This window comes from Salvelinus alpinus, chromosome 12 (genome assembly GCF_045679555.1).
Source record: "Salvelinus alpinus chromosome 12, SLU_Salpinus.1, whole genome shotgun sequence".
In the NCBI taxonomy this organism is placed as follows: Eukaryota; Metazoa; Chordata; class Actinopteri; order Salmoniformes; family Salmonidae; genus Salvelinus; species Salvelinus alpinus.
Genome location: NC_092097.1, coordinates 31,057,771 through 31,080,472, shown reverse-complemented (window position 1 = coordinate 31,080,472; position 22,702 = coordinate 31,057,771). Strand labels below are relative to the sequence as shown.

The window sequence follows — 22,702 nt, the reverse complement described above, 5'->3', positions numbered from 1 at the left end:
CATCTCCTTCAAATGTTGATATTTGGTTGTGTTGACAACCAAACACAATTCAATATCATTACATTTGAAATCAACCAGAGCTTGAAACCCTAGGTCTATTGTATTGTCTATTTGTTGTTGAATTCTGGGTTGAATTGAAACAATAACTGTTGATGACAAATGTGCAGGCCTAAATAGCATAATTGATGATGAGTGATAAAGTATGGTCACATTTAATTTGCTCAATTAAACCTACCCTTTGGAATGACTGCTATAACAACAGTAAATCTATTTAGTTTTTAAGTGGACATCTCTCAACAATCATTCCCACGATAGCACCCTGGTGAAGACGGGAGGGAGGATGGTTGGGACGTTGGATGGTTGGCGGGTAGGATGGAGGGTGGGTGGGTGGTGGATGAGAGGGGTGTGACAGCTAGGAGGGGTCTCACTATCTTCCTGGCGGGTGAGAGCTGGGTAGGGTGGGTTGGGATGGAATGGAATGGAATGGGAGGGTCAGCTGTATGGGGATCTGGGATCATGGGAGGAGGGAGGGGAAAGGGTTCTTATGGTCTTCCACAACCTTTAAAAAAAAAATTACACACATTTTCATGCCCAAATTTGTACCATTTGTAACCATAAAAAATGTACCAAACTGTGCCATTGTATATTCTACAGCTGTTTTTCATGATTGGTATCAAAAATGTTTTTTATGTAAACATTTGTAATTGTCTGATTTCAGAATTTATTACAGGGAATAATCATGGCCAGCTGGTCTTGTTAGCATAAGGTTATGTGTGCCAGGTTATCCGATGGGAACAGCTAACATGTAGCATTCTATCACGTGCAACTATGTCAATGATTGTAATTGACTGATACAGATTGTGAGACAGAAAAGTTTGTTGAAAGATTTTCATATGTTTGGAAGTATTGACTCACAGGTTTCCCCTATTCATCTAGAGCACTGGTTCCCAATCCTGGTCCTGGGGACCCAAAGGGGTGCACATTTTAGTTTTTGCCCTACAACTACACAACTGATTCAAATTATCAACTCATCAAAAGGCTTTCTTTCATCGCATTCCCAGTGGGTCAGAAGTTTACATACACTCAATTAGTATTTGGTAGAATTGCCTTTAAATTGTTTAACTTGGGTCAAACGTTTCGGGTAGCCTTCCACAAGCTTCCCACAATAAGTTGGGTGAATTTTGGCCCATTCCTCCTGACAGAGCTTGTGTAACTGAGTCAGGTTTGTAGGCCTCCTTGCTCGCACAAGCTTTTTCAGTTCTGCCCACACATTTCCTATAGGATTGAGGTCAGGGCTTTGTGATGGCCACTCCAATACCTTGACTTTATTGTCCTTAAGCCATTTTGCCACAACTTTGGAAGTATGCTTGGGGACATTGTCCATTTGGAAGACCCAAGCTTTAACTTCCCGACCAAGCTTTAACTTCCTGACTGATGTCTTGAGATGTTGCTTTAATATACCCATATAATTGACCTACCTCATGATGCCATCTATTTTGTGAAGTGCACCAGTCCCTCCTGCAGCAAAGCACTCCCACAACATGATGCTGACACCCCCGTGCTTCAAGGTTGGGATGGTGTTCTTCAAATGCCAAGCCTCCCCTTTTTCCTCCAAACATAACGATGGTCATTATGGCCAAACAGTTCTATTTTTGTTTCATCAGACCAGAGGACATTTCTCCAAAAAGTACGAACTTTGTCCCCATGTGCAGTTGCAAACCGTAGTCTGGCTTTTTATTGGCGGTTTTTGAGCAGTGGCTTCTTCCTTGCTGAGCGGCCTTTCAGGTTATGTCGATATAGGACTTGTTTTACTGTGGATATAGATACGTTTGTACCGGTTTCTCCAGCATCTTTACAAGGTCCTTTGCTGTTGTTCTGGGATTGATTTGCACTTTTCACACCAAAGTACGTTAATTTATAGGAGACAGAACGCGTCTCCTTCCTGAGCGGTATGACGGCTGCATTGTCCCATGGTGTTTATACTTGCGTACTATTGTTTGTACAGATAAACATGGTACCTTCAGGTATTTGGAAATTGCTCCCAAGGATGAACCAGACTTGTGGAGGTCTACAATTATTTTTCTGAGGTCTTGGCTGATTTCTTTTGATTTTCCCATGATGTCAAGCAAAGAGGCACTGAGTTTGAAGGAAGGCCTTGAAATTCATCCACACGTACATCTCCAATTGACTCAAATGATGTCAATTAGCCTATCAGAAGCTTCTAAAGCCATGACATAATTTTCTGGAATTTTCCAAGCTGTTTAAAGGCACAGTCAACTTAGTGTATGTGAACTTCTGACCCACTGGAATTGTGATACAGTGAAATAATCTGTCTGTAAACAATTGTTGGAAAAATTATTTGTGTCATGCACAAAGTAGATGTCCTAACCAACTTGCCAAAACTAAAGTTTGTTAATAACCTCTACCGCTTCTCTCTCCCGGATCCGGGATCCTCCTCATCAAAAAAGCTGACTAGCATAGCCTAGCCTAACGCGACAGGGATATCATATAATATAATTTTCATGAAATCACAAGTCCAATACAGCAAATGAAAGATAAACATCTTGTGAATCCAGCCATCATTTCCGATTTTTAAAATGTTTTACAGCGAAAACACAATATGTATTTCTATTAGCTAACCACAATAGCAAAAGACTCAACCGCATATTTTCACAATTTTTCTACCGCATAGGTAGCTATCACAAAACCGACCAAATAGAGATATAATTAGTCACTAACTAAGAAACAACTTCATCAGATGACAGTCTTATAACATGTTATACAATACATTTATGTTTTGTTCGAAAATTTGCATATTTGAGGTATAAATCATAGTTTTACATTGCAGCTACCATCAAAAATATCACCAAAGCAGCCAGAATAATTACAGAGAGCAACGTGAAATACCTAAATACTTATCATAAAACATTTATGAAAAATACATGGTGTACAGCAAATGAAAGATAAACATCTTGTGAATCCAGCCAATATTTCCGATTTTTTAAGTGTTTTACAGCGAAAACACAATATAGCATTATATTAGCTTACCACAATAGCCAAACACACAAATGCATTTATTAGCAGCAAAAGGTAGCGATCGCAAAAACCAGCAAAAGATAAAAAATGTATCACTAACCTTGAACAACTTCATCAGATGACAGTCTTATAACATCAGGTTATACAATACACTTATGTTTTGTTCTAAAATGTGCATATTTAGAGCTGCAAACCGTGGTTATACATTGTGAATATGTAGCATCGATTCACCAAATTGTCCGGAGCTATTTTGGACACTCACCTAATCTGACCAAAGAACTCATCATAAACTTTACTAAAAAATACATGTTGGACAGCAAATGAAAGATACACTAGTTCTTAATGCAACCGCCGTGTTAGATTTAAAAAAATAACTTTACCATAACAAACAGCTTACGTTATAGTGAGACAGCGCCCGCAAAAAGGGCGGATAATAGGACTCAACATTTTCCACAGAAATACGAAATAACATCATAAATTGTTCTTACTTTTGCTGAGCTTCCATCAGAATCTTGTACAAGGAGTCCTAGGTCCAGAATAAATCGTTGTTTGGTTTTAGAATGTCCTTTTAGAATGTCCTCTCCTGTCGAATTCGCTCCACAAGGCTAGCCAATGTTGATGACGTTCCCAATTTCTCTCGACGCAGAGAACGGAAAACTTCAAAAGTCCCATTAAACGTTGAATAAACTGATGAAACTCGGTTGAAAAAACCTACTTTATGATGTTTTTCTAATATGTATCAAATAAAAACAAAGCCAGAGATATTAGCCGTGTATACCGAACGCTTATCATAAGACAATATGGAGGTGCTTCCCGCGCCTAGGTAGAGAAAGGAAATTCTGGACACGTCATTCCAAGAGCTCTTGTTCGACCTCAGATCAAGCTAGACACCCCATTCCACCTTCCACTGCCTGTTGACATCTAGTGGAAGGCGTATGCAGTGCATGCATATCCATAAATATAAGGCAATTCAATAGGCAGGCCCTGGAACAGAGCATCGTTTTCAGATTTTTCACTTCCTATCTGGAAGTTTGCTGCAAAATGAGTTTTGTTTTACTCACAGATATAATTCAAACAGTTTTAGAAACTTGAGTGTTTTCTATCCAATAGTAATAATAATATGCATATTGTACGATCTAGAATAGAGTACGAGGCAGTTTAATTTGGGCACGATTTTTTCCAAAGTGGAAACAGCGCCCCCATATTGACAAGAAGTTTTAACAAGAAATGTGTGGAGTGGTTGAAAACCGAGTTTTAATGACTCCAATCTATGTGTTTGTAAACTTCCGACTTCAACTGTATATATTTTTATGAGTTGTACGCAGACCTCACTCCATCCAGTTTCAACTGAAATTGTCCAAGATAACCCAGATAGCTTGATCAAACAGTGCTGACATTTCTATTTGAGCTAACTAGCTAAATTATACAGCATTTTGTCTATATTGATGGTGCTACAATAATGTTGATGTGTTAAATTGCTTAGATCATAAAAACCATAGTGCTGCCTTATGCATAGAGCTTCCCAAGGCCTTCGACACTGTTGACCATTACATTCTCATTCAAAGTCTGACTGAAATAGGCCTAGATCAGGCTTCTTGCAAGTGGTTTGAGAAATATCTGTCAGATAGGACACAATGCGTGTCACGATCGTCTATGGGTGAGAGAGAGGACCAAGGCGCAGCGTGTGCAAAATACATTCTCTTTTATTTAGAGAAGGGAAAAACACGAAACGAACACCGAATACAAACTAAACAAAACAACCGTGAAGCTAACGACGTAAGTGCATAGACAAGCAACAAACGTTCAACATAGACAATTACCCACAAAACCCAACTGCCTATGGCTGCCTTAAATATGGCTCTCAATCAGAGACAATAAACCACAGCTGCCTCTAATTGAGAACCAGTCTAGGCAGCCATAGACATACAAACACCTAGACAAGAAACTGACCCATTAAACGTACAAACCCCTAGACAAACCAAAACACATACATTCCCCATGTCACACCCTGACCTAACTAAAATAATAATGAAAACAAAGATAACTAAGGCCAGGGTGTGACAGTACCCCCCCCCCAAAGGTGCGGACTCCGACCGCACAACCTGACATTGAAGGGGAGGGTCCGGGGTGGGCCTTATTATGGCGGCGGCTCGGGTGCGGGACGTGGCCCCCACTCCACCATTGTCAATACCCGCTTTGGTGGCTCTGGTAGATCCTTGCTGACTGGCGGCTTTGGAAGATCCTGGCTGGCTGGCGACTCTGGCTGCTCATGGCTGGCTGGCGACTCTGGCTGCTCATGGCTGGCTGGCGACTCTGGCTGCTCATGGCTGGCTGGCGACTCTGGCTGCTCATGGCTGGCGGACGGCTCTGGCTGCTCATGGCTGGCGGACGGCTCTGGCTGCTCATGGCTGGCGGACGGCTCTGGCTGCTCATGGCTGGCGGACGGCTCTGGCTGCTCATGGCTGGCGGACGGCTCTGGCTGCTCATGGCTGGCGGACGGCTCTGGCTGATCCTGTCTGGCGGACGGCTCTGGCTGATCCTGTCTGGCGGACGGCTCTGGCTGATCCTGTCTGGCGGACGGCTCTGGCTGATCCTGTCTGGCGGACGGCTCTGGCTGATCCTGTCTGGCGGACGGCTCTAGCGGCTCGGGACAGACGGGCAGCTCTGACGGCTCGGGACAGACGGGCAGCTCTGACGGTGCTTGGCAGACGGGCAGCTCAGACGGTGCTTGGCAGACGGGCAGCTCAGACGGTGCTTGGCAGACGGGCAGCTCAGACGGTGCTTGGCAGACGGGCAGCTCAGACGGTGCTTGGCAGACGGGCAGCTCAGATGGTGCTTGGCAGACGGGCAGCTCAGACGGTGCTTGGCAGACGGGCAGCTCTGGCCGGCTGAGGCACACTGTATGCCTGGTGCGTGGTGCCGGAACTGGAGGTACCGGGCTAAGGACACGCACCTTCAGGCTAGTGCGGGGAGAAGGAACAGGGCATACTGGACCCTGGAGACGCACATTAGGCCTAGTGCGTGGTGCCGGCACTGGTGGTACCGGGCTGGGGACACGCATCTCAGGGCTAGTGCGGGGAGAAGGAACAGGGCATACTGGACCCTGGAGACGCACATTAGGCCTAGTGCGTGGTGCCGGCACTGGTGGTACCGGGCTGGGGACACGCATCTCAGGGCTAGTGCGGGGAGAAGGAACAGGGCATACTGGACCCTGGAGATGCACATTAGGCCTAGTGCGTGGTGCCGGCACTGGTGGTACCGGGCTGGGGACACGCATCTCAGGGCTAGTGCGGGGAGCAACAACAGGACGCACAGGACTCTGGAGACGCACAGGAGGCGTGGTGCGTGGTGTAGGCACTGGTGGTAATGGGCTGGAGACACGCACCATAGGGCTAGTGCGTGGAGGAGGAACAGGGCTCTGAAGACGCACAGGAAGCCTGGTGCATGGTGTAGGCACTGGTGGTACTGGGTTGGGGCGGGGAGCTGGCGCCGGAAATACCGGACCGTGCAGGCGTACTGGCTCCCTTGAGCACTGAGCCTGCCCAACCTTACCTGGTTGTATGCTCCCCGTCACCCGACCAGTGCGGGGAGGTGGAATAACCCGCACCGGGCTATGTAGGCGAACCGGGGACACCATGCGTAAGGCTGGTGCCATGTAAGCCGGCCCGAGGAGACGCACTGGAGACCAGACGCGTTGAGCCGGCTTCATGGCACCTGGCTCAATACTCAATCTAGCCCGGCCGATACGAGGAGCTGGTATGTACCGCACCGGGCTATGCACACGTACAGGAGACACCATGCGCTCTACTGCGTAACACGGTGTCTGCCCATACTCTCGCTCTCCACGGTAAGTACAGGGAGTAGGCGCAGGTCTCCTACCTGACTTCGCCACACTCCCTTTTAGCCTCCCCCCCCAAGAAATTTTTGGGTTGTACTCGCGGGCTTCCAGCCTTGCTTCCGTGCTGCCTCCTCATATCGCCTCCTCTCGGCTTTAGCTGCCTCCAGCTCTTCACGAGGGAGGCGATATTCTCCCGGTTGTGCCCAAGGTCCCTTTCCATCCAATATCTCCTCCCATGTCCATGAATCCTTTATGCGCTGCTACCGTTGCTGCTTTACACGCTGCTTGGTCCGATTCAGGTGGGTAATTCTGTCACGATCGTCTTGCGGTGAGAGAGAGGACCAAGGCGCAGCGTGTGCAAAATACATTCTCTTTTATTTAGAGAAGGGAAAAACACGAAACGAACACTGAATACAAACTAAACAAAACAACAAACGACCGTGAAGCTAACGACGTAAGTGCATAGACAAGCAACAAACGTTCAACATAGACAATTACCCACAAAACCCAACTGCCTATGGCTGCCTTAAATATGGCTCTCAATCAGAGACAATAAACCACAGCTGCCTCTAATTGAGAACCAGTCTAGGCAGCCATAGACATACAAACACCTAGACAAGACACTGACCCATTAAACGTACAAACCCCTAGACAAACCAAAACACATACATTCCCCATGTCACACCCTGACCTAACTAAAATAATAATGAAAACAAAGATAACTAAGGCCAGGGTGTGACAATGCGTGATTTCTGATAGTGTCAAGTCTAGTTTCCTGGATATTACAAAAGGCGTACTGCAGGGGTCGTCAGTATTGGGACTGGTTCTCTTTACTATTTATATAAATAATATTGGTATATCTGTTAAAACGTGTAATATTAATATGTATGCAGATGACCAAGGGTTAAATTGGGTCGGGTATTGCTGGGTCCGAGACCCGGCATCTATGATCCAAATGAGAGCCAGGCAGAACTGAGATCCGGTACCTTTCGTTAGCCTATTTGAATTTTCTAATGAATAATTGTTGTCCACATTTAACTCTCCACAGCCAACAACACGAGTAAGCAACATCTAAATCAGACAACCCCATTGAATTTACCTATTCAATTATTTAGCCTGTCACAATCTATGCAAGAAAGTTAAATTCCTCTAAAGGCGCATTCTAATTGCAAGTGCAGCACTGAGAGACAAATATGCATGCCCAGTCATTGTAGCCTACAACGTTCTTAATTCCTTCGCGGGAAACACACCTTTGAAATCCGTTTTGATGGCCTCTGTTAAAAGAGGATCACTGAGTTTTCTAGTGTTACTAGGATACATTTATTTCTCAAATACCAAACAATTGTCAAATGCACAATTTCAGAACCAGAGTTTTTAGCAGCGACACGGTTTATGCGCATTAGTAGGTGCCAATGCCATTGCATGCATAGGGAAGACCTGGGGCTAAATGTAACAGTCAGGTGTAACAGGTAGACAGACCTATATTCTATTCACAGTACATAATCCTTGGTTGGTTGAGTTCCAGTGGAATGTTTTTTTAGTACATTCAAGTTATCAATATGTTGGTATAATTATCAACAAGATAGCCTTACGTTTAGACTTTAGTTTGTGATCTAGCTAATGATTAACCCAATTGGGTAAATGCAGATGGGCAAATCTCAGCCTATTTATTTATAGCCACTATGCTGCATCAGGTTGGCTACATAAGGTGATACTGCTTATTGCTAAAAGGCACTCTTGATAATATGAACTAATATGTTATTTTGGGTTCATTTCTGGAGGGGGAAATTCTACTTTCGATGTCAGTTTAGATGTCACCACTTGCGCCAGCCATTAGCCAGCTTTTTCGCATGGCGCCAACTGATAAGACGCATCAGGAGGGCAGTCACGTGCGCTAGCAAGGCAGAGGTCCTGAGATCGCGCCAGGTATGGGTCGAATCGGGAGGAAGTGGTACTCGTTAAGCAAGCAGCCCTTTACATCAGATTTATTTTATTTTAATTGACCTTCTTATTGAGGAATGTAATAGTTTTTCTTCAATAAAATGTGATTTGAATATTTGTGTATTTGACATGTTTTATATTGTATTAGATTTTTGATTTTGTCTTGTGAAATTGTATGTGCAGGGATCCCTTGTGAAAGAGACCCTCTTCTCAATGGTGACTCCCTGCAATACACTATCGGTCAAAAGTTTTAGAATACCTATTCATTCAAGAGTTTTTCTTTATTTTTACTATTTCCTACATTGTAGAATAATAGTGAAGACATCTAAACTATAAAAACACATATGTAATCATGTAGTAACCAAAAAAGTGTTAACCAAATCAAAATATATTTAATATTTGAGATTCCTCAAATAGCCACCCTTCGCCTTGATGACAGCTTTGCACACTCTTGGCATTCTCTCAACCAGCTTCACTTGGAATGCTTTTCCAACAGAGGACAGGTCATCTGATGCAGCACTGCATTATGCCCACAAAGCTCATCACTAAGCTAAGGACTCTGGGACTAAACACCTCCCTCTGCAATTGGATCCTGGACTTCCTGACGGGCCACCCCCAGGTGGTAAGGGTAGGCAACAACACATCTGCAATGCTGATCCTCAACACGGATGCCCCTCAGGGGTGCGTGCTTAGTTCCCTCCTGGACACCCTGTTCACCCATGACCGCGTGGACAAGCACGACTCTAACACCATCATTAAGTTTGCTGATGACACAACAGTGGTAGGCCTGATCACCGACAACGATGAGACAGCTTATATGGAGGAGGTCAGAGACCTGGCAGTGCGGTGCCAGGACAACAACCTCTCCCTCAATGTGAGCAAGACAAAGGAGCTGAACGTGGACTACAGGAAGAGGAATGCTGAACACCCCCCCCCCCCCTTCCCATCGACGGGGCTGTAATGGAGCGGGTCGAGAGTTTCAAATTCCTTGGTGTCCACATCACCAACAAACTATCATGGTCCAAACACACCAAGACAGTTTTGAAGAGGGCACAACAACACCTTTCACCCTTCAGGAGACTGAAAATATTTGGAAAATATTTGGCATGGATCCTTATACAGCTGCACCATAGAGAGCATCTTGACTGGTTGCATCACCGCCTGGTATGGCAACTGCTCGGTATCCGACCGTAAGGCGCTACAGAGGGTAGTGCGTATGGCCCAGTACATCACTGGGGCCAAGCTTCCTGCCATCCAGGACCTATATACTAGGCGGTGTCAGAGGAAGGCCCGGACAATTGTCAAAGACTCCAGTCACCCCTGTCATAGACTGTTCTCTCTACTATTGCATGGCAAGCGGTACCGGAGCGCCAAGTCTAGGACCAAAATGCTTCTCAACAGCTTTTACCCCCTCCTGAACAGGTAATCAAATGACTACCCGGACTATTTGCATTGTGTCCGTCCGCACCCCCCCAACCGCTCTTTTACGCTGCTGCTACTCTCTGTTGATCATTTATGCATAGTCACTTTAACTATATATTCATGTACATACTACCTCAATTAGCCCGGCTAACCGGTGCCCCCGCACATTGGCTACCCGGACTATCTGCATTGTGTCCCGCCACCCACCAACTCCTCTTTTACGCTACTATTTGTTTATCAAATATGCATAGTCACTTTTACCATACCTACATGTACATACTACCTCAATTAACCCGACTAACTACTGTTATTTTTCACTCTCTTTTTACTGTTGTTTTTTATTTCTTTACTTATCTATTGTTCACCTAGTACCTATTAACTATTTTTTACTTAAAAATTGCATTGTTGGTTAGGGCCTGTAAGTAAGCATTTCACTGTAAGGTCTACACCTGTTGTATTCGGCACACGTGACAAATAAACTTTGATTTGAGTTTATAAAATATTAGGAACACCTTCCTAATATTGAGTTGCACACCCTTTTTCCCCTTTTTCCCTCAAAAGCCTCAATTCGTCGGGGCATGGACTCTACAATCTGTCGAAAGCATTCCACAAGGATGCGGGCCCATGTTGACTCCAATGCTTCCCACAGTTATGTCATGTTGGCTGGATGTTCTTTGGGTAGTGGTCCGTTTTGATACACATGGGAAACTGTTGAGTGTGAAAAACCCAGCTGTGTTGCAGTTCTTGACACACTCAAACCGGTGGGCCTGACACCTACTACCATACCTTGTTCAAAGGCACTTAAATCTTTTGTCTTGCCCATTCACCCTCTGAATGACACACAGATGCAATCCATTTCAGTTGTTGTAAGGCTTAAAAATCCTTAATCTACAATGATTGAAGTGGATTTAACAGGTGATATCAATAAGGGATCATAGTTTTCACTTGGCAGAACCCTTCAGAGGGTTCTAGGAAGAACCTTTCATATGGGGTTCTAGGTAGAACCCTCTGCAAAGGGTTCTACCAAGAAATATTTTAGCACCAAAAAGGGTTCCCCTATGGATACAAGCTGAATAACCCTATACGGTTCAACTTAGCATTTTTTGTTCTAAGAGTATAGGTTCACTTGAATTACTTACCAGTATTGTTTATGCCCGAGGTACAGGACTTTCATAAATGAACGTATATTATAATTTGAGTGGATAAAAGAGAGCTGAATTGTTAGACCAGTGGAAATCTGTCCTTTGGTCTGATGAGTCCAAATGTGAGATTTTTGGTTCCAACCGCCATGTCTTTGTGAAACGCAGAGTAGGTGAACGGAGGATCTCTGTATGTGTGGTTCCCACCATGAAGCATGGAGGAGGATGTGTGATGGTGTGGGGGTGTTTTGCTGGTGACACTGTCTGAGATTTATTTAGAATTCAAGGCACCCTTAACCAGCATGGCTACTGCTGCATTCTGCAGCGATACGCCATCCCGTCTGGTTTGCACTTAGTCCCACTATCATTTGTTTTTCAACAGGACAATGACCCAAAACACACCCCCAGGCTGTGCAAAGGTTATTTGACCAAGGAGAGTGATGGAGTGCTGCATCAGATGAACTGGCCTATATGACCCAGATTCAGATACAGGAGGTAGATAGTTTGGTTCTCAGAATATTTGTTATAACAAAGGGGGAGGCAAAGGGCAGGTCGAGGGCAGGCAGAGGTATGGAATCCAAGGCAGAGTCAATCAGGGACAGAACAGCAGCACAGGCTCAGGGTCAAGACAGGCAGAAAGGTCGGAACCGGGAACACTAGAAAACAAAAAGTGGAGAACTGGAGAAACGGGAAACACGCTGGTAAGACCTGACAAAACAAGACGAACTGGCAACAGATAAGCAGAAAAGGCAGGTACACAGTTGAAGTTGGAAGTTTACAAACACTTAGGTTGGAGTCATTAAAACTAGTTTTTCAACCACTCCACAAATTTCTTGTTAACAAACTATAGTTTTGGCAAGTCGGTTAGGACATATACTGTGTGCATGACACAAGTAAGTTTTCCACCATTTGTTTACAGACAGATTATTTCACTTATAATTCACTGTATCACAATTCCAGTGGGTCAGAAGTTTACATACACTAAGTTGACTGTGCATTTAAACAGCTTGGAAAATTCCAGAAGATGATGTCATGGCTTTAGAAGCTTCTGATAGGCTATTTGTCATAATTTGAGTCAATTGGAGGTATACCTGTGGATGTATTTCAAGGCCTACCTTCAAACTCGGTGCCTCTTTGCTTGACATCATGGGAAAATCAAAAGAAATCAGCCAAGACCTCAGAAAAATAATTGTAGACCTCCACAAGTCTGGTTCATCCTTGGGAGCAATTTCCAAATGCCTGAAGGTACCACATTCATCTGTACAAACAATAGTACGCAAATATAAACACCATGGGACCACGCAGCCGTCAAACCACACAGGAAGGAGACGCGTTCTGTCTCCTATGGATGAACGTACTTTGGTGCGAAAAGTGCAAATCAATCTCAGAACAACAGCAAAGGACCTTGTGAAGATGCTGGAGGAAACCGGTACAAAAGTATCTATATCCACAGTAAAACAAGTCCTATATCGACATAACCTGAAAGGCCGCTCAGCAAGGAAGAAGCCACTGCTCAAAAACCGCCATAAAAAAGCCAGACTACGGTTTGCAACTGCACATGGGGACAAAGATCGTACTTTTTGGAGAAATGTCCTCTGGTCTGATGAAACAAAAATAGAACTGTTTGGCCATAATGACCATCGTTATGTTTGGAGGAAAAAGGGGGAGGCTTGCAAGCCAAAGAACACCATCCCAACCGTGAAGCACGGGAATGGCAGAGTCATGTTGTGGGGGTGCTTTGCTGCAGCAGGGACTGGTGCACTTCAGAAAATAGATGGCATCATGAGGTAGGTCAATTATGTGGGTATATTGAAGCAACATCTCAAGACATCAGTCAGGAAGTTAAAGCTTGGTCGCAAATGGGTCTTCCAAATGGACAATGACCCCAAGCATACTTCCAAAGTTGTGGCAAAATGGCTTAAGGACAACACAGTCAAGGTATTGGAGTAGAGGTCGACCGATTAATCGAAATGGCCGATTAATTAGGGCCGATTTCAAGTTTTCATAACAATCGGAAATTGGTCATTTTGGATGCCGATTTTGCCGATTCTTAAAAATAAAAAGAAATGTACACCTTTATTTAACTATTTAGCTAAAAGAAATCCAGGTTAGCAGGCAATATTAACCAGGTGAAATTGTGTCACTTCTCTTGCATTCATTGCACGCAGAGTCAGGGTATATGCGACAGTTTGGGCCGCCTGGCTCATTGCGAACTAATTTGCCAGAATTTTACGTAATTATGACATAACATTGAAGGTTGTGCAATGTAACAGGAATAATTAGACTTATGGATGCCACCCGTTAGATAAAATACAGAACGGTTCCGTATTTCACTGAAAGAATAAACGTTTTGTTTTCGAGATGATAGTTTCCGGATTCGACCATATTAATGACCTAAGGCCCGTATTTCTGTGTGTTATTATGTTATAATTAAGTCTATGATTTGATAGAGCAGTCTGACTGAGCGATGGTAGGCACCAGCAGGCTCGTAAGCATTCATTCAAACAGCACTTTCGTGCGTTTTGCCAGCAGCTCTTCGCAATGCTGTTTATGACTTCAAGCCTATCAACTCCCGAGATTAGGCTGGTGTAACCGATGTGAAATGGCTAGCTAGTTAGCGGGGTGTGCGCTAATAGCGTTTCAAACGTCACTCGCTCTGAGACTTGGAGTGGTTGTTCCCCTTGCTCTGCATGGGTAACGCTGCTTCGAGGGTGGCTGTTGTCGATGTGTTCCTGGTTCGAGCCCAGGTAGCAATACTAAAAGTGCAATACTAAAGTGCCTATAAGAACATCCAATAGTTTAAAGGTATATGAAATACAAATCGTATAGAGAGAAATAGTCCTATAATTCCTATAATAACTACAACCTAAAACTTCTTACCTGGGAATATTGAAGACTCTTGTTGAAAGGAACCACGAGCTTTCATATGTTCTTATGTTCTGAGCAAGGAACTTAAACGTTAGCTTTCTTACATGGCACATATTGCACCTTTACTTTCTTCTCCAACACTTTGTTTTTGCATTATTTAAACCAAATTGAACATGTTTCATTATTTATTTGAGGCTAAATTGATTTTATTGATGTATTATATTAAGTTAAAATAAGTGTTCATTCAGTATTGTTGTAATTGTCATTATTACAAATAAATTAAAAATATCGGCCGATTAATCGGTATCGGCTTTTTTTGGTCCTCCAATAATCGGTATCGGCGTTGAAAAATCATAATCGGTCGACCTCTATTTTGGAGTGGCCATCACAAAGCCCTGACCTCAATCCTATAGAAAAGTTGTGGGCAGAACTGAAAAAGCGTGTGCGAGCAAGGAGGCCTACAAACCTGACTCAGTTACACCAGCTCTGTCAGGAGGAATGGGCCAAAATTCACCCAACTTATTGTGGGAAGCTTGTGGAAGGCTACCCGAAAGGTTTGACCCAAGTTAAACAATTTAAAGGCAATGCTACCAAATACTAATTGAGTGTATGTAAACTTCTGACCCACTGGGAATGTGATGAAAGAAATAAAAGCTGAAATAAATCATTCTCTCTACTATTAATCTGACATTTCACATTCTTAAAATAAAGTGGTGATCCTAACTGACCTAAGACAGGGATCTTTTACTGGGATTAAATGTCAGGAATTGTGAAAAACTGAGTTTAAATGTATTTGGCTAAGGTGTATGTAAACATCCAACTTCTACTGTACACGGGATAACGGGGAAGAATAGGAGGCAAAGGGCTGTGAGACAGAGGTTTAATCCTAGACACATGGAAAGTGGGATGTATGCGGAGGGTGCGGGGCAACAGAAGATAAACAGCAGTTGGCTAAGGCTCCCGAGTAGCGCAGCAGTCTAAGTTACTGCATCTCAGTGCTAAAGGTGTCACTACAGACCCTGGTTTGATCCAGGGCTGTATCACAACCAGCCGTGATCGGGAGCCCCATAGGGCGGCGCACAATTTGCCCAGTGCCGTCCGTGTTAGGGGAGGGTTTGGCCGGGGTAGGCCATCTTTGTAAAATAAGAATTTGTTCTTAACTGACTTGCTTAGTTAAATAAAGGTTAAATATAAAATGTCAATATGGACTTTAGAGATGGGGAAAGGCGCGATAAAGCAGGGAAAGTTTACAGGACTCCACCCGGAGAGGCAGATCCTGAGTGCAGAGCCATAACCTCTGCCCGAAACGATAGCGGGGAGCCGGGGTCCAGGGTGGTCCGCCTGTCGTCGATACCTGGAGGTGGTCTTAAGAAGAGCGGACCGGGCTCTCTTCCAGGTACGCCGACAGCGGTGGGCAAACATCTGGGCTGAGGGTATGCTGACTTCTTCCTCCTGCTCAGGGAAGAGCGGATGCTGGTAACACATGGAACACTCGAAGGGCGAGAGACCAGTGGGCGAGCAGGGAAGGGTGTTGTGTGCGTACTCCATCCACACAAGTTGCTGGGGTTGGCAGAGACGAGGCAATGAAGTGCCGTCTCCAGGTCCTGATTGGCTCGCTCTGACTGGCCGTTAGATAGGGGATGATACCCGGAGGACAGGCTGGCCGATGACCCAATGAGGGTGCAGAACGCCTACCAGATTTGGGACGAGAACCGAGGACCACGATTGGAGACCATGTCGACCGGAAGTCCATGGATCCGGAAGACGTGCTGTACCATGAGCTGGGACATCTCATTTGCTGAGGGTAACTTTGGAAGGGGAATGAAATGGGCGGATTTGGAAAACCTATCCACTACTGTAAAGATGGTGGTGTTGCCATCGGACGGAGGTAGACCAGTGACAAAGTCCAGGGATATATGGGACCAGGGGCGGTGAGGAACAGGGACTGGTTGAAGGAGGGTCTTACTCTGTGCACGCACAGTGCAGGTGGCGATGAACGTGGAGACGTCAGGAACCATGGTGGGCCACCAAAACCGTTGACGGAGGAAAGCCTGGGTCCGGCGGGAGCCGGGATGGCAGGTGAGGTTAGAGGAATGAGCCCATTCCAGGACTGCGGACTGGGCAGAATCTGGGACAAACAGCCGGGGTCCGGCTGGGAACACTGCGCCTTATGGACCAGGCTCTTGATACCCCAGATGAGTGTATCTGCCAGACAGGAGGTAGGGAGGATGGTCTCTGGGTCAGACAGTGTAGCTGCAGAGCAATGCAAGCGAGAGCGGGCATCAGGCTTCACATTCTTGGACCCAGGGTGGTAGTAGATTGTAAAATGAAAACGAGTGAATAACAGAGCTAAACGAGTCTGCCTTAACTTGAGGCGCTTGGCAGAGCGGAGATATTCTAGATTCTTATGGTCGGTCCACACTATGAATGGATGTTGCGTCCCCTCTAGCCAGTGTCTCCACTCCTCCAGTGTCATCTTGACCGCAAGAAGTTCCCGATTTCCCATGTCGTAGTTCCTGTGGGATTAATTCAGTGGGATTAAGATGATGGGACAGGAAAGCGCAGGGATGGAGCTTTTGATCCTGGGCAGAACGCTGGGACAGGATGGCCCCTACTCTAACATCTGAGGCTTCGACTTCCACCACGAACTGACGGGACGGGTCCAGATGGATTAAGATGGGGGCTGTGGTGAATCGATGCTTGAGATCCGAAAACGCCCAGTCAGCAGCTGGGGACCACATGAACGGAACCTTGGGTGAGGTGAGTGCAGAGAGGGGGGAAGCCAGGGTGCTGTAGCCCTGGATGAAGTGGCATTAGAAATGAGCAAATGCCAGGAAGCATTGAAGCTGCACTCTGGAGGTGGGTTGGGGCCACTCCACCACCGCTCTTACCTTGTTAGGATCCACCTGAATGTTCCCTGCAGCGTTTGACGTATCCCATTTTTCAGCTTTAACAAACAACTGGTTCTCCAGGAGGTGCTGGAGGACTTGTCGGACGTGGAGAACATGTTGTTGAGCCGAACGGGAAAAGATAAGGATGTCATCGAGGTATCCAAACACGAATCGGTTCTACATGTCATGGAGCACATCATTGACCAGGGCCTGGAATACGGAGGGAGATTGGTCAGTCCGAATGGCATAACCAGGTACTCATAGTGCCCGCTAGCCGTGTTAAAGACTGTCTTCCACTCGTCTCTTTCCCGTATCTGAACCAGATTGTAGGTGTTTCGAAGGTCCAACTTCGAGAAAATGGCCGCTCCCTGGAGAGGCTCAAAAGCAGAGGATAGGAGTGGTAGAGGGTAAGGTTTTTTTAGCGTGATGTCACTAAGGCCCTGGCAGTCCGCCGGCTGGGGAGGCGGAAGGACGAATGAACCCTGCAGCCAGAGAGTCCTTAATGTACACTTCCATGGTCTTGGTCTCCAGACCAGACAGGGAGGTCAATGGCATAGTCGTAGGGTCGATGCAGAGGAAGAGATGTGGTGCGGGCCTTGTTGGAAACCTCCTGGAGGTCCTGGTACTCTGCGGGAACGACTGAGAGATCTGAGGCTTTTCCCAAGCCCGCTGGAGAATGCCCAGGATCAGGCTACGCCGCCTTGAGGCAATGTGTGTGACAGAACGGGCTCCAACCCAGGATAGAACCCGTAGCCCAGTTGATCAGGGGGTTGTGCTTCTGGCACCATGGCAATCCCAAAACCATGGGTACATGAGGAGACTCAATAAACAGAAACTGCATGGACTCACTGTGGTTACCTGACACTCGCAGGTTGATGGGAACCATACTGTGAGTGACCCTGCCAATAGAGCGTCCGTCCAATGCTCTGGCGTCCATGGGAATAGAAAGGGGTTGTGTGGAGAAGCCCAGATCTGACACCAGGGTAGCGTGCATAAAGCTCCTGTCAGCCCCAAAATCCATAAGCACCCGGAAAGATTCAGACCGGTCACTCCACAGCAGGATAGTATGGGAAATGGGAGACTCCCTGTATGGCTCACCAGCATACTCGTACCTACTGATGAGCGTGGTCTTTTACTGGACAGGTAGATATGTAATGTCCTGAAGTACCACATAATAGACAACTTTTGGAGCTCAGTCTGCGTAAATGTTCCTCAGGAGACAAGCTAGCCCTGCCCAGTTGCATGGGCTCCGGAGGAGGCGAGTCGACAGTCCTCGATGATTCCCGGGGGAACTCGGGTGACATCAGATTCTCTCAGGTAAGCAGGCGTCGGGGACTTTTGAGATACTTCGGAGGCGAGGGGGAACACGAGGGGGAACACGAGGGGGAACCCGTGGACGAGCGCGTATGGCTGGGAATAGACATCCTCTCCCTGCTACGTTCCCGTAACCGCCCATCGATCCTTATGGTCAGGGCTATGAGGGAGTCGACGTCCACGGGCAGCTCCCGGGCTGCGAGCTATTCTTTAATTCCCTCCAATATTCTGTGAAGGAAGGTGTCGAACAGGGACTCCGGGTTCCAGGTACTCTCGGCAGCCAACGTGCAAAAATCTACCGCGTACTCTGCCACACTACGGGAGTCTTGATGCAGCTTCTGAGCTACCTCTCTCCCAGACACCGGAGAATTGAACACCTTCCTTACCTCCGCCATGAAATCCTGCAGATTAATGCAACCAATGGATTGTTGCTCCCACACCGTTATAGCCCAGACGCGCGCCCTCCCGGACATCAGCATTATAAGATACGCTATCTTCGAATGATGCAATGGAAACAAAAAGGGCTGTAGCTCAAAGATGAGGGAGCACTGGGAGAGAAACGCCCGGCAGGTTCCAGGATCCCCAGCGTAGGACCATTCATAGTTGAGCTCACTCAGTTTAGCGCGACGTTGATTAGCTATTATTTTTATTTCATCAAGGGAGGCCAAATGCTCACTGGCTTTCATTGTATTCAATACTACAGGTGGCAACAATATCATATTATTTTTGACCAGACAGCATCAGATAGATGGTCTTCACATACAGAGACAGAGGGGTGTTGTTTCGCTCGCTCGGATGCTTTCTCCGGTGAGATACATTCAGCCTCTTGCCAAAAAATAAAAATGTTGAATCACAGAGCGACTAAAGAAATTATTTTAATATGTTTTTTAATAATTCTTTTGTGTTTTTTGGTGTTATTATGGTGAATAAATGTATTGGCTGGTAAGAATTCTGAATGTCTGGTATATGTTTTTTTCTAAATGCAACAGGCCTGCCACTCGTTTAGACCAGTGGTTCCCAAGGGGTAGGCAGGGGGGGTCTGCATGGTAAATCCGGCTTTAAACTTACTCTTGAAAGTTATAATAGTAGAATGCACAAGATTACATTTCGAATTTGGGTAGTGCCTCATCAGTGCCTCTTGTCATGTTAGTCATTGCATACCTTAGAAAGCTACTTATAACCCATGACAGCTAACGTTTTTTTATTTTGTTTATTTAGCCCATAGATGTTGTTGTAATTTTTTTGTCATTCAAGTATCACATAAATACACATGGCAAAATGTATAGAATTGCACTAAAATTTGCTTTAAAACTGTTGCATTTTCTTTGCACCCAATGACAAAATGTGTAGAATTGCAGGAAATAAGATTTAGAGCTGCAGAAATTCTCTTCACTAACGAGAGGGGTGTGAACAGTTTGTGTCGTGGCATGTGACATGTGCACGCTCGCACAGGGGGAGCATGGGATGTTCCCCAATGCTGGAAGTGGGGGCCCAGAGTAAAAAAGTTTGGGAACCCCTGGTTTGCACCGTCCAGAGTGCCAGGGCCCCTTCCACACACTCACTGTATAGTAACAAGTGGCATGTGTTTTGAGAGAATGTGCAATCTGAAACCGGTCATCCCTTACCTATGCTCTATATCCAAAGTGTTATGCTTTTTGCAATACCTGTTGGACAGAGAAGTCTTTTCCACTTTTCCACTGACAGAGAAGTCTTTTCCACTGTTAAGGTGTACTGGCTGCCATCGCTGTCTATCATATAGGCTTTGACACTATACAGTGGAAAACACTTTCTCTGATATGTCGTTTTATGAATGCTGACGGCGCAAGCAGCTCACTCACTCACTTTGTGGACGTAAGAGCTATGGTAAAGCGGTTTTGAAAGAGAAACTTAATCTCTTACGCCTAGTCCCCAAGCCTTTAGTCCCATTTTGGTTACTGTCTATTGTGCTTGAGGCCACTGGAAAGCGTTGAGATGAAGTATATTTCTTTCAAAACCACATAACCAATGCATTTTTTGGCAGAAATGCTTTCTGGAACATGTGAAGTTTAATGTGCCTTAATAACAAACGTGTATGCCATCTGTAAATGCGTATAATTTGGTTAACCACGAAAAAAGACAGGAATGTTCCCGCTAGCCATGATTGGCTGAGATAATGGATGGGCTGGACATGCCGAGAGATGAGTTTGGATTGGTCTGCCATGTAGCACACTTCGTTCTATAACATGAGCTGGTCAGTATGTGTAGGTAACCCTTTGTAACGCTGCTTTAAAAAAAATATATCACGTAGTAGAAGTGCAAAAGTGTTGCTCTCCACTTTCTGGAGGAACAAGTTTTGAAATCAGTGGAATGCCCGATGGAATTAGAGTATGATAGCTAAGGAGATGGAGAAAATTCTGGTGTTTGATTGCAAATATGCAGAGGTAGTTGAAAATTGAACACACAGAAGGCTGTTGTATAAAACACCTGTCTCAGGATTACATCTTCAAACTAAGGGCAACCATGGCATCCATGGCAGAGAGGAAGAAGCGTCCATCCATGTTTACGGATAAGATAGTCTAGCTAGCCACATTTTCAGATATTATACGTTTCTAATTTTGTCAGAAGTTAGCTAGCTAACATTAGCTGACTGGCTCGCTAGCTAACGTTATATGTATGATCTGTGTAGTAATATTATTCATATCTCAGAGCCATTTGCATTGCTAGTTAAAGCCTCACGTTAGCTAGCTAGCCAACATTGAACATGGTTGGTTAGCTACCTGCAGATTCATGCAGGGTAATAATGTTATGAGTTGGGATTATGGTTCATTGTTTAGCTAGCTAGCTACATATCTAACAAAAGACACCACTATGCAAGTAACCATTTCACTACACCTTCTGTATCCTGTGCACGTGACAAATAAACTTAGATTTTATTTGATATAGTATGTGTTTACCAGAGACGGTAATGTGAAGTTCATGACCTGCACCAAATGTATAACGTTAGGCCAACAAGACAGTGTCCAAGTTCTGAAATTCTCTGCTAGAATGCCCTGCTTTTATTTCCTCACACTGACAACCGTACGCTATTTTCTGTAATTGACTCGCCATTAACTTGTAAATAATGATCTTGATGTGAATTTATTTTCCTGTAATAATGAAGACAAATTAGCTAACGTGAAGACGTTGTCAGCTATATGATATAGTCAGTATTTGAACTGGCTAGCCAGCTAACTTAACATTAGCTAGCTGGTTAACAAGCTAGAAATGAACCAAAACATTGTTTAGAAAGTTGCTTTTAGTTGCCTGGTTTGCTAGATTGACATATACTAAATTAGTTTTAAACTGGTGGGTTTATTGGTGTTAAAATACACTAGTTATGCTATTTTGGACCACCAGGCCGCTGATGTCATGCAGCCTGTAGTTTTTGTGTTTATTATTTTTCATAACAACAATGACAAGTTTGATGTCAAACGACAATAGAATGTTCATGATGTCACTGCGACAATTGTGGATAGACGTAGTATAAACCAGCCTTTAGTCTTGAAATCTTTGATTGTTTAGAACATGTCCTCACATGTGAATCCTTAAAGAGATGGGTGGGGCTAAGGCTTAAGAGGGTGTGAACGATGCAGAATGGGTGTAGACAAAAAATAGCTCTCCAGTTGTTTTACCAAAACATTCAAGCACCATTTTCTCAAAAGTGAGGTTACAAGTTTATCAACTTCCCATTGTTCCTCAACTGTAGTGTATGATATACCATTTTCTAGCTCTGAGTCTCTACTTTTATCCAGTAGGTTACATATCTGCGACACAGGAGTGGGCTATATCCCATTGTGAGACAGCAAAACGAATATTTGAAAGAGAATTTACAAGAGCGACTGCCTTTAAAAAGTTAATCCCTCTGAAAATGGCCTATGTGGCATCGATATGAGTCAGAAACAGTTATTCTAGAGTCAAAATTGACTACAAAGTGTAAACAGGATCATTTTGGTCATAAGTCAGTCTCGTCTAAAACGGAGTTTGGAACATCCGTGTGTCACAACGGTTAATGAAGGTTGGGTTGAGATTTGACAATGTCCATTTGCCCACTAATATGGGGTGAACAGCTGAGGTGATTGCTTTATATCCAATACCTTATACAGTGAGACAGACCTGCCCAGCAGCCCGACTTTATTTAAATATGACCACACATCGCGCATTTTTGTACTTGTGAAATACTGCACCAAACACCTTAGTTAGATATAAAATTGCGCAACTAAATTATCCTCAGCAAA

General features: G+C 44.9%; 1 protein-coding gene across 6 annotated transcripts in view; it reads right to left on the bottom strand.

The window, feature by feature from the left end:
- LOC139535860 (sodium channel protein type 8 subunit alpha-like) overlaps positions 1-22,702 on the bottom strand; it is a 223,458-nt gene that overhangs the window by 64,083 nt on the left and 136,673 nt on the right. The window lies entirely within an intron of this gene.